The 12171-nt window shown below is 42.0% G+C and overlaps 1 long non-coding RNA gene across 12 annotated transcripts in view; it reads left to right on the top strand.

Moving 5' to 3' along the window:
* Positions 1-12171, top strand: part of LOC106979463 (uncharacterized) — a 256270-nt gene that overhangs the window by 67820 nt on the left and 176279 nt on the right. For 2 of the 12 annotated variants that reach the window (XR_008299297.1, XR_008299296.1), the window contains exon 6: positions 2876-3798. The exons of the other annotated variants lie outside the window; for them this stretch is intronic. This is a non-coding gene — a long non-coding RNA (uncharacterized LOC106979463). The remainder of the gene's footprint in view (positions 1-2875; positions 3799-12171) is intronic. 12 annotated transcript variants of the gene reach the window in all.

The raw sequence follows: 12171 nt of genomic DNA, 5'->3' as shown, positions 1-12171 counted from the left end.
GAGAATAGATGTTAACTCTTCCTTAAATGTTTGGTAGAATTCCCCCGGAAAGCCATCTGGCCTTGGACTCTTGTTTCTTGGGAGATTTTTTTATTACTAATTTGATTTCCTTACTGGTTATGGGTCTATTCAAATTTTCTATTTCTTCCTGTTTCAGTTTTGGTAATGTATATGTTTCTAGGAATTTGTCCATTTCTTCCAGATTGCCCATTTTATTGGTGTATAATTTATCATAATATTCTCTTATTATTGTTTTTATTTCTGCTGTGTTGGTTGTGATTTCTACTCTTTCATTCTTGATTTTACTTATTTGGGTCCTTTCCTTTTTCTTTTTGATCAGACTGGCTAGTGGTATATCAATTTTGTTAATTCTTTCAAAGAACCAGCTTCTGGTTTCATTGATCTGTTCTACTGTTTTTTTTTTTCTTTTTTTCATTTTGATAGCATTAATTTCTGCTGTAATCTTTATTATTTCTTGTCTTCTGCTGGTTTTGGGTTTTATTTGCTGTTCTTTTTCCAGCTTTTTAAGGTGTAAGTTTAGGTTGTGTACCTGAGACCTTTCTTCCTTCTTTACGAAGGCCTGGATTGCTATATACTTTCCTCTTATGACTGCCTTTGCTGTGTCCCGGAGGTTTTGGGTTGTGGTGTTATCATTTTCATTGGTTTCCATGTACTTTTTAATTTCCTCTTTAACTTGTTGGTTAGCCCATTCATTCTCTAGTAGGATGATGTTCTTGTCTCCAAGTATTTGTTACTTTTCCAAATTTTTTCTTGTGGTTGATTTTGAGCTTCATAGCATTGTGGTCTAAAAATATGCACGGTATCATCTCCATCTTTTTGTACTTGTTGAGGCCTGATGTGTCCCAGTATGTTGTCTATTCTGGAGAATATTCCATTGCACTGGAGAAGAATGTATATTCTGCTGCTTTAGGATGAAATGTTCTGAATATATCTGTTAAATCTATCTGGTCCAGTGTGTCATTCAAAGCCATTGTTTCCTTGTTGATTTTCTGACTAGATGATCTGTGCATTGCTATAAGTGGAGTGTTGAAGTCCCGTACTATTACGGTATTATTATCAATGAGTTTCTTTATGTTTGTGATTAATTGACTTATATATTTGCGTGCTGCCACATTTGGCACATAAATGTTTACAATTGTTAGGTCTTCTTGGTGGATAGACCCCTTAATTATGATATAATGCCCTTCTTCATCTCTTGTAACAGTCTTTATTTTAAGGTCTAGATTTTGTGATATAAGCATGGCTACTCTGGCTTTCTTTTGTCAACCATTAGCATGATAGATGGTTCTCCTTCCCCTTACTTTCAATCTGAAGGTGTCTTTAGGTCTAAGGTGGATCTCTTGTAAACAGCATATAGATGGATCTTGTTTTCTTATCCATTCTGTTACCCTATGTCTTTTGATTGGAGCATTTAGTCCACTGACTTTAGAGTGAGTCCTGAAAGATATGAATTTATTGCCATTATGTTGCTTGTAGAGTTGGAGTTTCTGGTGGTGTTCTCTGGTCGTTTCTAGTCTTTGTTGCTTTTGGTATTTATTTATTTATTTATTTATTCATTCATTTATTCATTTATTTACTTATTTATTTTCATCTTTTCTCCCCTCAGAGAGTCCCCCTTAAAATTTCTTGCAGGGTTGGTTTAGTGGTCAGAAACTCCTTTAATTTTTGTTTGTCTGGGAAACTTTTAATCTCTCCTATTTTGAATGACAGCCTTGCTGGATAAAGAATTCTTGGCTGCATATATTTCTGATTCAGCACATTGAATATATCCTGCCACTCCTTTCTGGCCTGCCAAGTTTCCGTGGACAGGTCTGCTGAAAGCCTGATCTGTCTTCCCTTGCAGGTTAAGGACTTTTTTTCTCTTGCTGCTTTCATGATTCTTTCTTGCCTGAGTATTTTGTGAAGTTGACTGTGATATGCCTTGTTGATGATCGGTTTTTGTTGAATCTAATGGGGGTCCTCTGTGCTTCCTGGATTTTGATGTCTGTGTCTTTCCCCAGATTAGGAAAGTTTTCTGCTATGATTTGCTTTCATAACCCTTCTACCCCTTTTATCTCTCTTCATCTTCTGAGACCCCTATGATTCTGATGTTGCTCCTTTTTAATGAGTCACTGATTTCTCTAATTCTTAAATCGTGCTTTTTTGCCTTAGTCTCCCTCTTTTTTTCTGCTTCATTATTCTCCATAAGTTTGTCCTCTATGTCACAGATTCTCTGCCTCATCCATCCTTGCCGCCGTGGCAACTGAGATTGCAGCTCAGTTATAGCATTTTTTATTTCATTCTGACTAGATTTTACTTCTTTTATCTACACAGAAAAGGATTCTAATCTATTTTCGACTCCTGCTAGTATTCTTATTATCATGATTCTAAATTCTGGTTCAGACATGTTGCTTGTGTCTGTGTTAGTTAAGTCCCTGGCTGTCGTTTCTTCCTGCTCTTTCTTTTGGGGTGAATTACTTCATTTCGTCATTTTGAAGGGAGAAAAGGAAATAATGAGGTAAAAAAAACCTAAAATTAAAAACAATTAAAATTTTAAAAATATTAAAATTAAAAAATTAAAAACACACACACACACAAATCAAATAAATGATGGTAGATCCTAGGTGTGTTTTGGTCTGGGTGTTGAAAGTGGTTTAAGAGATTAGAGGAAAAAAAAGGAGGGGAGAAAAAAAGGAAATCGTTTGAGAATTTGAAAATTGAATACACTGAAGTAGACTAAAATGAGATGATGGGAGTAAAATAGAATTTGAAAAAATTTACACAAAAGTAAAAAATATAGTGGAAAAAAATTAAAGAAAAATATTTTTAATAAAAACTGGAAATAAAAATGAATTTTTTCTCTTTCTGTATTCAGGAAAAAGAAAAGAAATACAAAAGAGAAATAAAAAGAAAAAAAAGAAGAGAAACAAAGTTGTGTAGATGGACCGGCGAACAGACTGAAATACTACTGAAATTACTTCGTTTTCCCCTAGAAGTCAAACTATGAAATGCTTTATAGTCCATAAACTAAGCAGGCGGAGAAACTTTTGTTCCTGAAGAGAGAGGTTGGCCTAGTTGGGCGGGGCTTAGTGTAACAACTTTGTTCTCCAGTAGATGGCGCTGCTTAGCTTACTGGGGTAGATTCTTGTGGCGCTTGTAGGTGCGTATGCGCATGCGCGGGACCGATGAACATGGCGCCGCCCAGCTACCCGTTCTCTAGTATTGGAACTGTGCTCTCCCCGCCCCAGCAATAGCGCACCCATCCTTTGTCTTCCGTCCACTCCGCGCTTTTACACTGTCCCTGACCAAGCCCCAGGCAGCACCTCCCTCCTTATTTTTGTCTCCGGTGCAGCTGTTTTCCCCCGGCCCCTTACTTGTGAGGGACTGCGGTTTTGACCCGTTCTGCCCTCCTGCGGGAGGGTCTCACCGAGAAATGGCCGTCTGCCAGCTGCACCCAGGAATATTTGCGGGACCGGGCTGCTGCTGGTGCCCAGAGACTATGGCCGGGTACCAGCCCACCCCAGAAAAAGTTTGTGAGATAGTATAGCAGCAGTGTTTCAGGGATTATGGCAAATCACAGCATGCATCTGGCATCAGGCTTCACCCCCAATGACTTTGTTCCAGCGCCAGCAAATGTGGTTGTTCTCCCGGGTTCACTGGGGCCTTTTCCTGTGGGGGCCACACAGCCTCTACCAGATGTGCTCCCAGCAGGAAAATCACCTGTCCCCACGTGGCCTGAAGACCACCAGACTTCACTCGGCTCCTGGGGATTCGCCCTTCCCACCAGAGCACCACCAGGTATTGAGCTGTGGAGTTTCAGGCTTTGCGCTCCCCGTTTATAGAGTCTTAATGGAACTTAAACCCTTTCCTTTCTCCTTTTTTAGTTCAGTCCCTGCGGCTGTTTCAGCTTTTCCACTTTCTCTCCAACTGCTTTTGTGGGGGGGGGGGGAGGTGCTTTTCCCATATTCTCCCCACCGGCTCAGTCCTTTCTCCACGTGCAAAAACTGCCCCTGTCTTCCATGGCTTCTCTCTCCCCCGGTTCACCTCTCCGCACCGTGTACCTGGTGAGTTCTGTGGTTCAGGTTGTGCAGATTATTGTGTTAATCCTCACATCAGTTTTCTAGGTGTGCAGGATGGTTTAATGTTGATCTGGCTGTATTTCATGCACGCGAGACACACAAAAAACTTCCATGCTGTTCTGCCATCTTGGCTCCTCCCTGGCCCATTTTTAATTGGGTTGTTTGTTTTCTTACTGTTGAATTTTAAGAGTTCTTTGTATATTTTGGATAACAGTCCTCTATCAGATGTGCTTTTGCAAATATTTTCTCCCAGTGGGTGCCTTGTCTTCTAATTCTCTTGATATTGTGTTTTGTGGAGCAGAAATTTTTTATTTTAACTAAGTCCACCTTATTGATTATTTCTTTCAGGGATCACTCACTCCCCACAAACCATGTTGACCTTGAAATATTAAAAATATAAACTTTCGCTTCCCAGGAAATTGTATAAGACGTTTTTTTCTTGGTTCTTCTAGTTAAGGTTCAAACCCTAAATTGAAAAGCAACAACAACAACAGAACTAATTGGCTAGAAGTATAAAGGAAAATATTTTAAAATGCCAGCAATTTTTCTGTTCTGTTAAAGGTGCAAGTTAGAATTCATCTTTGGGAAGCAGAGGGCTTGCTTGTTTGATATTGTGAAAAAATTTCAGTGGGCTTTTTGATTCTGCGAAGCCAGGCTAAAATACCATTCTGGAGTGGAGAGGTACAAGAGAGCAAAGAAACAAACTTAAGCAAGTAACTCTGCAGTTTGTTTTCCTTGTGGGTAGACTTCTTACTGCAGATGACCATATTTGGTGGAAAGCTGGCCTTAAACTTAGATTTTCTTTTTCACTGGGCTCGGAGGAGCTAGAAGGTCTAGTTCCCAGGCAGAGAAATCATTGGCCCCTGCAACTGTACTGCAGGTGGGCGGGGTGGGGGGTGGGGGTGCAAAGAAGAGCACTGGTCAATGGGTAATCTCCTCTGAATGGTTAACCTAGGGAATCTAGAGAAGATGCAACTAGTTACTAGTTTACATTTTCTTTTCTGCAGTGTTACTGGATCTTGTTTTCATAAAAAGCATAGTTTTGTGAAATTATACCTGAGGAATAATTTTGTGTTATATCTGAGGAATGTAATAGTGGACAGAGACACAGACTTGGAAGAAAGTGATTTGAGGGGAGAATTATCTATGTGGACAAGCTAGTGATAATATGAAAAGACGGACCTGTGGCAGAGATGGGCAGGAGTCCAGACACAGGCAAGGGGGACAAGGGACAATTGGGATGGATTTGTGGCATCTTTAAGCATTCTTCGGGCATAATCAGAAATATTTAGGAAGGTTTTGGAAACCTGGTAAAAGATGGGATTTTTCTATAAGTAAGCAGGATGGGGATTCAGGGTTCTCATACCAAGGGAAGCATGATCCCTGGTAGCTAGAGAAGGTAGGAATATCTGGGTTACATCTAAAAATAATTGCTTAATTACCCAATAGTGGGCCATATGCTGGTAGATTATTGGTGCCTAAATTTGGCAGCAAAGGTAGCTTTGGGTTGGGGCACAGCAGATGTCAAATGGATATAACAGATGAAGAGAGATATGAAAAATGTTTCCTTACTTCCCACCTCTGAAACATGATGGGTACATTAAGGAACATGCTATGGACTCAGAAAACAAGGTTCTAAACTCTCCCCTGCTTTTACTCCCAATCAGTGTATAACCTTGACCATGTTCTCTGATCTCCTACCCATCAATTTCCTCATCTGTTAAAAGAAGTAAAGAGTGATGACAAATATTCTGGAGTCTTGTCCCATCCCAATGGTCTATGATGCTAACAGTAAGTAGGAAAAAAAACCAAAACAAAACAACAAGGCAGACTTTGTCTTTTGGGTGAGGCAAACACGGCCACAGGGGTAGAGATTTCAAACTTTAATATTTCAGAGGGGTCAGGCAGGTATTCTAAAAAATAAAATGGGCTGGAAATCTAGAGTTTTGTGGGGGTTTATGTGCTTTCTAAAATGTTGACAACCAATTCAACTTTAAAAACAATTGTTTGGGTCTGCAAAACACATCTCATTGACATACTGCCAGTCTAGGGGTCTGTTTGAGGAAGGGAAAGGGGAGGAGGAGAAAGGAGGTGCCCGTGTACTAAGAGAGTGTGTCAGAGGGGGACACAGATCTAGTTTTAGAGGAAGGAAGAGAATCTGTGTTCTTCTGTTATAGCTTGTAAATAGGTAGTATTGGGAAAACTTCCTGTCTTCCACTGCTCAGTCTCAGGCACAGAGGGTATGAATATTTGTTTTCTACTGCAAGGATGTTTGGAGTTGATGGCATGAATCATGTTCTTGACATCTTGTACTTTCAAATATTTGAATTTATATTAGATAATAATCCACTGTAGTGGTCAAATGTCCTAGAACTTGTCTCAGGGCAACTAATACAAATGTCTTCTAGTGTCTCCCCTAGAGAAGAACTCTACTGGCCCCAATCCTTATGTCCATACACACCCAATATACAGAGATACTCCTTTCTCATAGTCCACGGAGACTTTGGCACTGTTACAGTTACTCCTTCAGATATTGTGACACGTACTTGGTCATTGTACCTGAAAGCCCTTGGGATTACCATTTCATCTTTCAGAATCACCTGAAAATGTATTTTGGTTTATATGAATGTGGCCCATAAAACAAATACAAAGAAGAGGTTCAGAGTGGTTATCCTCTTCCTGTCCCTTTTCACTATCGTCAGTGCTTACTCCTGTCACCTTTCTTACCTCTGCAAAGCCTCACTGGCCATTCCCCTATGTGAAGAAGCTGTACTTCCATCTGATGGGAAAGGCATGTGGCTGGAAAGAGAGCCTGGACTTCCTGCCTTCTTTCATAACAGCAACAGAATGAACTAAAATATCTCCAAGGGAGAAGTCATGAGCACGTGGGACCACCTGCTCTGCTTGGCGCTGGGATTCCTGAAACATCTTACCTTAGTAGGATTACTACCAGTCTGAAGTCTTTAGCTTAGCAGGCCCAGGTCCTCACTGTCCTCTTACTCATGATGTTCGGACCATTGGCAAATGCCCCAGCTTATAAATTTACTGAAATGGATTTGTGGCAGGATATTTTGCTCCCGTAAATTTACCAACTAAAGGGTTGATGATGTCATGTCAGCCAAGTCAGAGCCTTTTACCCCTGAGAACCTAATTCTCATCAGAAATTTGTTTGGGAAATATGAACTTACTATATGGGATTGGATTATTTTAGGAGACATTTTGTTCAAATTGAATGCCAGTTTGTCATCCATTTCAAGTAAGAGATTTTCCATGGGGGCCACATGTTTCTGTTGTCTTCCTCCTTACAGAATGCTTGAGAATCTTTTGCATTTTTCCCACTATCAACCATGTCTTTCAATACTTCATAACTTGTTATAATTTTTCAAGTTTGTATATAAAAATTTGGGTTGTACTTAGATTTGCCACTTTGTGACATGTAGAATGGCCCCTTAAACCACAATGTGGTACTTCAGTTCATAGTACATTACTACATTGCTGTTAATGCTTTCCACTTGCCTCACTTCCATACGTTGAAGAAATTACTCCTTTTATTGTCCGCGTTTTGAATACTCTGTCTCAGTTTGTTTTGTCATTACCAACTAGAAATTCTACATTTTTTCACAAATTGGCCAGTCTTTCGTGGCTTGGAAGATTAGATATTTTAGTCTTGAGATCATTGATTAAAATATCTTCAGTGAAGGAAGAAAAGGAGAGTTGTTGAGACAGTTTGCTCTGGAAGGGCTGAACAAAGAACAATGAACAGGGACCTCCAGGTCCCTGACCAACTAGGCAGGCCATTCATCATCCAAGAATCTTACCTCATGACACTTCTCTGTCTATATCAAATTGACATCCAAGAGTATTGTTTGAAGAACTGTCCGCTGGGAGAACATCCCTCACCACTGTCCTGAAGGGCGACACAGTGAGGTGGTGGTCACCAATATATCACCTGGCCTCCATAATGCTTCTCTACAGCAGATGTTCTCCCCCTCTAACAGGAGTACCGTGATGGTATTTTGGATTCCCTGGTTCAGTGTCAGCTCACCGCTTGAATTCAATAGCTCTCAAAAGTTGTGGGTATTCCCTTTTTGTCAGTGCCTTTTTTTTTTCTTTTTGTAAATGGTTGCATTTCCTACTGGGGAAGAATTTAGGAAATACTTATGTATGTTTGCATGCTATGGCATGTCTTTCCACAATGGGTCATCCCTTCAATCAATGGGCTTTGGGTCTAGAAACTAATAAGTGATTGTGATTTTTCGCTGTGGTGATTGCTCAACAGTTCTTCCCTCTTCCTTCCTCCACCCCACCCCACACTCCCTGCTGAATTATACAGGACAAATAACACTCTACTTGGATGTTTATCTCTATTGACCACAGGACACTATAGCTATTAGCTATTGATGCAGAACTCTCAGTCAAGCCCCGTTAGTGACTCACACTTTGGCTTGGGACGCTAGGTGGTAGTTCTCTGGCCTCATGTAATACTCTGTTCTCAAATTCCCACCTATCAGAGCCTCTGACTCCTTTCTCAGTACTGGCCAAGCAGTTCCAGCATCTTCACCACACTTATTGTAGGCTAATTGTCATGTCCAAGCTTCAAGGAGCCATCCCAGCAATGTATAGAATCAGCACTAGGTGACCTTGCTAGGATGTTAAATTTGAGTTATGGAAGAGTGCTCCCAAATCCATAAACTGCCCCCTGTCCAACGTTGTCTTTCTCCTCTTGGTCCAACACCCTCAAGAGCCACTTATACATAGTCTCCCAGATTATACTGTGGGAGGCTGGGGCTTGAGCCACTGGGATCCACTGAATCTCCACTCAAAAGCTGGGAGCAGGATCAGTTATCCACCAGCTCCCTTCCCCATGGATTAAGGGTTGTCCCAGGGCTTGTTAACCTCCTTGCAGTTTCAGACTACCCATGAGTCCCATGCCATAGCATTAGGAACACACTGGGAAGAGAGCAAGAGGGATGTGGTGCAGCTGAGGGAGGTGGTGTCAGTTTACACCTGCGTGACACTTATTCCTGCAGCAACGGAAAGAATAAAGGGGAGTTAAGAGCTTGTGTCCAGCTCTCTGGCACTTTGTGGTTATCTTTATACTTAAAAAAAATTTTTTTTAACATTTATTTATTTTTGAGATGGAGACAGAGCATGAGTGGGGGAGGGGCAGAGAGAGAGGGAGACCCAGAATCTGAAGCAGCTCCAGGCTCCAAGCTGTCAACACAAAGCCTGATGTGGGGCTCACGACCCATGAGATCGTGACCTGAGCTGAAGTCAGATGCTTAACCGACTGAGCCACCCAGGTGCCCCATCTTTGTACTTAAAAAAATTTTTTCTTTAATACGTATTATTTAAAAATACCTAAATGTACTATAAAATAATAGATTCTTTAATATTTTTCTCCTGTTACTTAAAATTTAAGTACTTTCAAGTACTTGAGAAATAACTCCAGACACTTTAGACCAAGGATCTATTGGAGGAGACTCTTATATCATCACAAGCACACCCCATATTATGCTCAGTTAAAAAAATATGGTGAAAGCAAAGGGAAGCAAGACTATGTCGTTCTTTGTCCCATATTATATGACCACAAGAATTCTAGAAAATCAACCTGATTCTATCAGACCTGGGGGGGGAGTGCTCTGGCTTCCCCAGAAGCTGCTAACAAACCAGGAAATAGAGGAGAGTTCATACCTCTTGGGGTGAACTTGGACCAGTAAGAGACAGGAGCTGACAGATAAAGTTGTGTCCTTTCTGTCCCAGACAGATGGTTCTGAAGCATTGTGATTCTCTGCAGCCTCTCCCAATTGTCGTGCATGACTGAGCAACTGTCAGTGTTCTCTGTGAGGCTGTGGACAGTTCTGCAACACACCGTCTTGAGTTTGCTTGCCCTCCGTCCCCCGTTCACTGCCCTTTGTCCTTCACTTTCTCTGCCTTGCCATTCAATAAAGTGTTAGCATGTAAGCTTTGCCTTGAGTTCCAATTTCTAAGGCTCCCATCAAGACATAGTGGGATAACAGGTATTGGCTGGGATTTGGATTCTCAACATAATGACAAAGCACAATCACAGCCTTCAAGTTCTGTCCTGCTCAGTTCTGTCCTGTGAGTTTCAGATGCCCAAAAAGGCAGAGAGGTACTAGATGGTCAGTGCTTCTGTACCTCCAAGGGCCAGGCTCACAGTGGGAGCTCAACCTAGCCAGTCTCAGTCTAGCTCAGGCCTCTAGGGTTTGCCTTCCTACAGTGGAGACCAGTAAGGATCTTTTCTCTTGATTATATTCAGGGAGGAAAAGCCAGACCAGAACCACAGAGATGGCCTTCTAATCAAGTTAAAAGGGAGGCAGAGGACCAAGATTACTAACCACATTTTGTCTCAGGCATGGAGAAAGCATAACCAGGCCAGTGTGTATGGCAGGGGAGGGGGAGGAGTGACTTGCTTCCTCCCGAGCCAGAACTTCATGCCTCTAGAAATGACCACAGTCCTTGGTGTCACCTGATGTCATTCTTCTCTTGACATCACAGCAGTTAGCTGGTGGATTAGGACCAGCTAGCTGGTAGATTTGGATGTGGCAGCACAAACGGGAACTTTGAGAGTACAGGGCCTACATCCCAGGCATAACTGGTCTCTTCCTGCTTTTGGTTCAGTCTGACCCTGACTGGAAACAGCATAAGGTATAATAATTTAAACAACTTGAACAGATACCATATGTGTGAACAGATACCAAATCCACTCTTATGTGGATCCTGAGAAACTGAACAGAAGACCATGGGGGAGGGGAAGGAAAAAAAAAAGTTAGGGAGGGAGCCAAACCATAAGAGACTCTTAATAACTGAGAATAAACTGAGGGTTGTTGGGGGGTGGGAGAGAGGGGAAAGTAGGTGATGGGCATTGAGGAGGGCACCTGTTGGTATGAGCACTGAGTGTTGTATGGAAACCAATTTGACAATAAATTTCTTTAAAAAATTTTTTTTTTTAAATAAAAATAATTTAATCAACTTGAGCCTTTCCCATCAGTTCAATTCAATCAACTAATATTTATTAAGTGGCTGGTCTTTGATGACCAAGTTATCATACTCAGTACCCTAGGCCTAGCACATGCTCAGTGCATCCGTGAATGGCTATTGTTAAGGCAGGGGAGATGGGGGAAGGGGTGGTAGAGATGAGACAGATCCGCAGGGACTCCCCTAGGGTGGGAAACTCCTGGAGGAACAAGAGGGAATCTGGAACACTAAGGAACTTGCAGGATGGTGAGTGAGCTTACTGTGCATTCTCAGCAAGAAGAATGCCCAGAATCCTGGCTCCAGAAAGCTATTGCCGCTAATACCTGCCTGGCTCTTCTGCAGACAGCTGTATCTCAGCATGCCCCCTGAATTCACCTTCCTCCTCTGAATCTCCTTCCTCTCTTGGGCTCATTTTCCACCATCTTTCCTGTGAGACCTCTGAGAGAGTAACAAAATAAACTCCCTGCTACTGTGTATGCTTATGTCTTCTATGGTGACTTGTTATGTGTTTGCACAATGACGTGGCTGTCCTGTGCAGCCATGGGTTCAGGCCATACCCCTCTGGTGTCACCGAGAGCAGATGGCTTTGGGTATTTACGTCAATTATCAGGGAGGCTCTGGGCCCTGCAAAGGGATGCCCTAGGGAGTACTTAGGTGGGGGAGAAGAAAACTCCTTTCTCTTTCTGGACCTTGGTCTCTTGGGCCCGGGCTTTGAAGAGTCTAGTCATACTTGAGATCACTACCAGGCCGAGGGAAAGAAGGCCTGTGCCACATGGGAATTATGTGTGTGGTAGATCCATATCTGAGACTTTCAGGCAGTTTGACATTTGAGAGGGAAATAGAAGCTGGCAGAATTACAAAGCCAGCACATTGGCCTGGGCTTAATTTGCTCTAGGGATTCTGCCCTAATACATGAGGAGCCATGGGCTTTGATGGCATCCTGAGTGCATTCCACCCTTGATATGGGTATATGGGTTTAATTTATTTGCACCAAGTTTTCTTGGTCAACTTGGTGTCATCCCTGTCCCTTTCCCCGTTGTCTTCGGCACTGTAGGGAAGTCTGGAGCTCCGTTCTCCCCTATCACTTTCCTAT

This window comes from Acinonyx jubatus, chromosome B3 (assembly GCF_027475565.1).
Source record: "Acinonyx jubatus isolate Ajub_Pintada_27869175 chromosome B3, VMU_Ajub_asm_v1.0, whole genome shotgun sequence".
Classification (NCBI taxonomy): domain Eukaryota; kingdom Metazoa; phylum Chordata; class Mammalia; order Carnivora; family Felidae; genus Acinonyx; species Acinonyx jubatus.
This window is presented reverse-complemented; position numbering and strand designations above follow the sequence as displayed.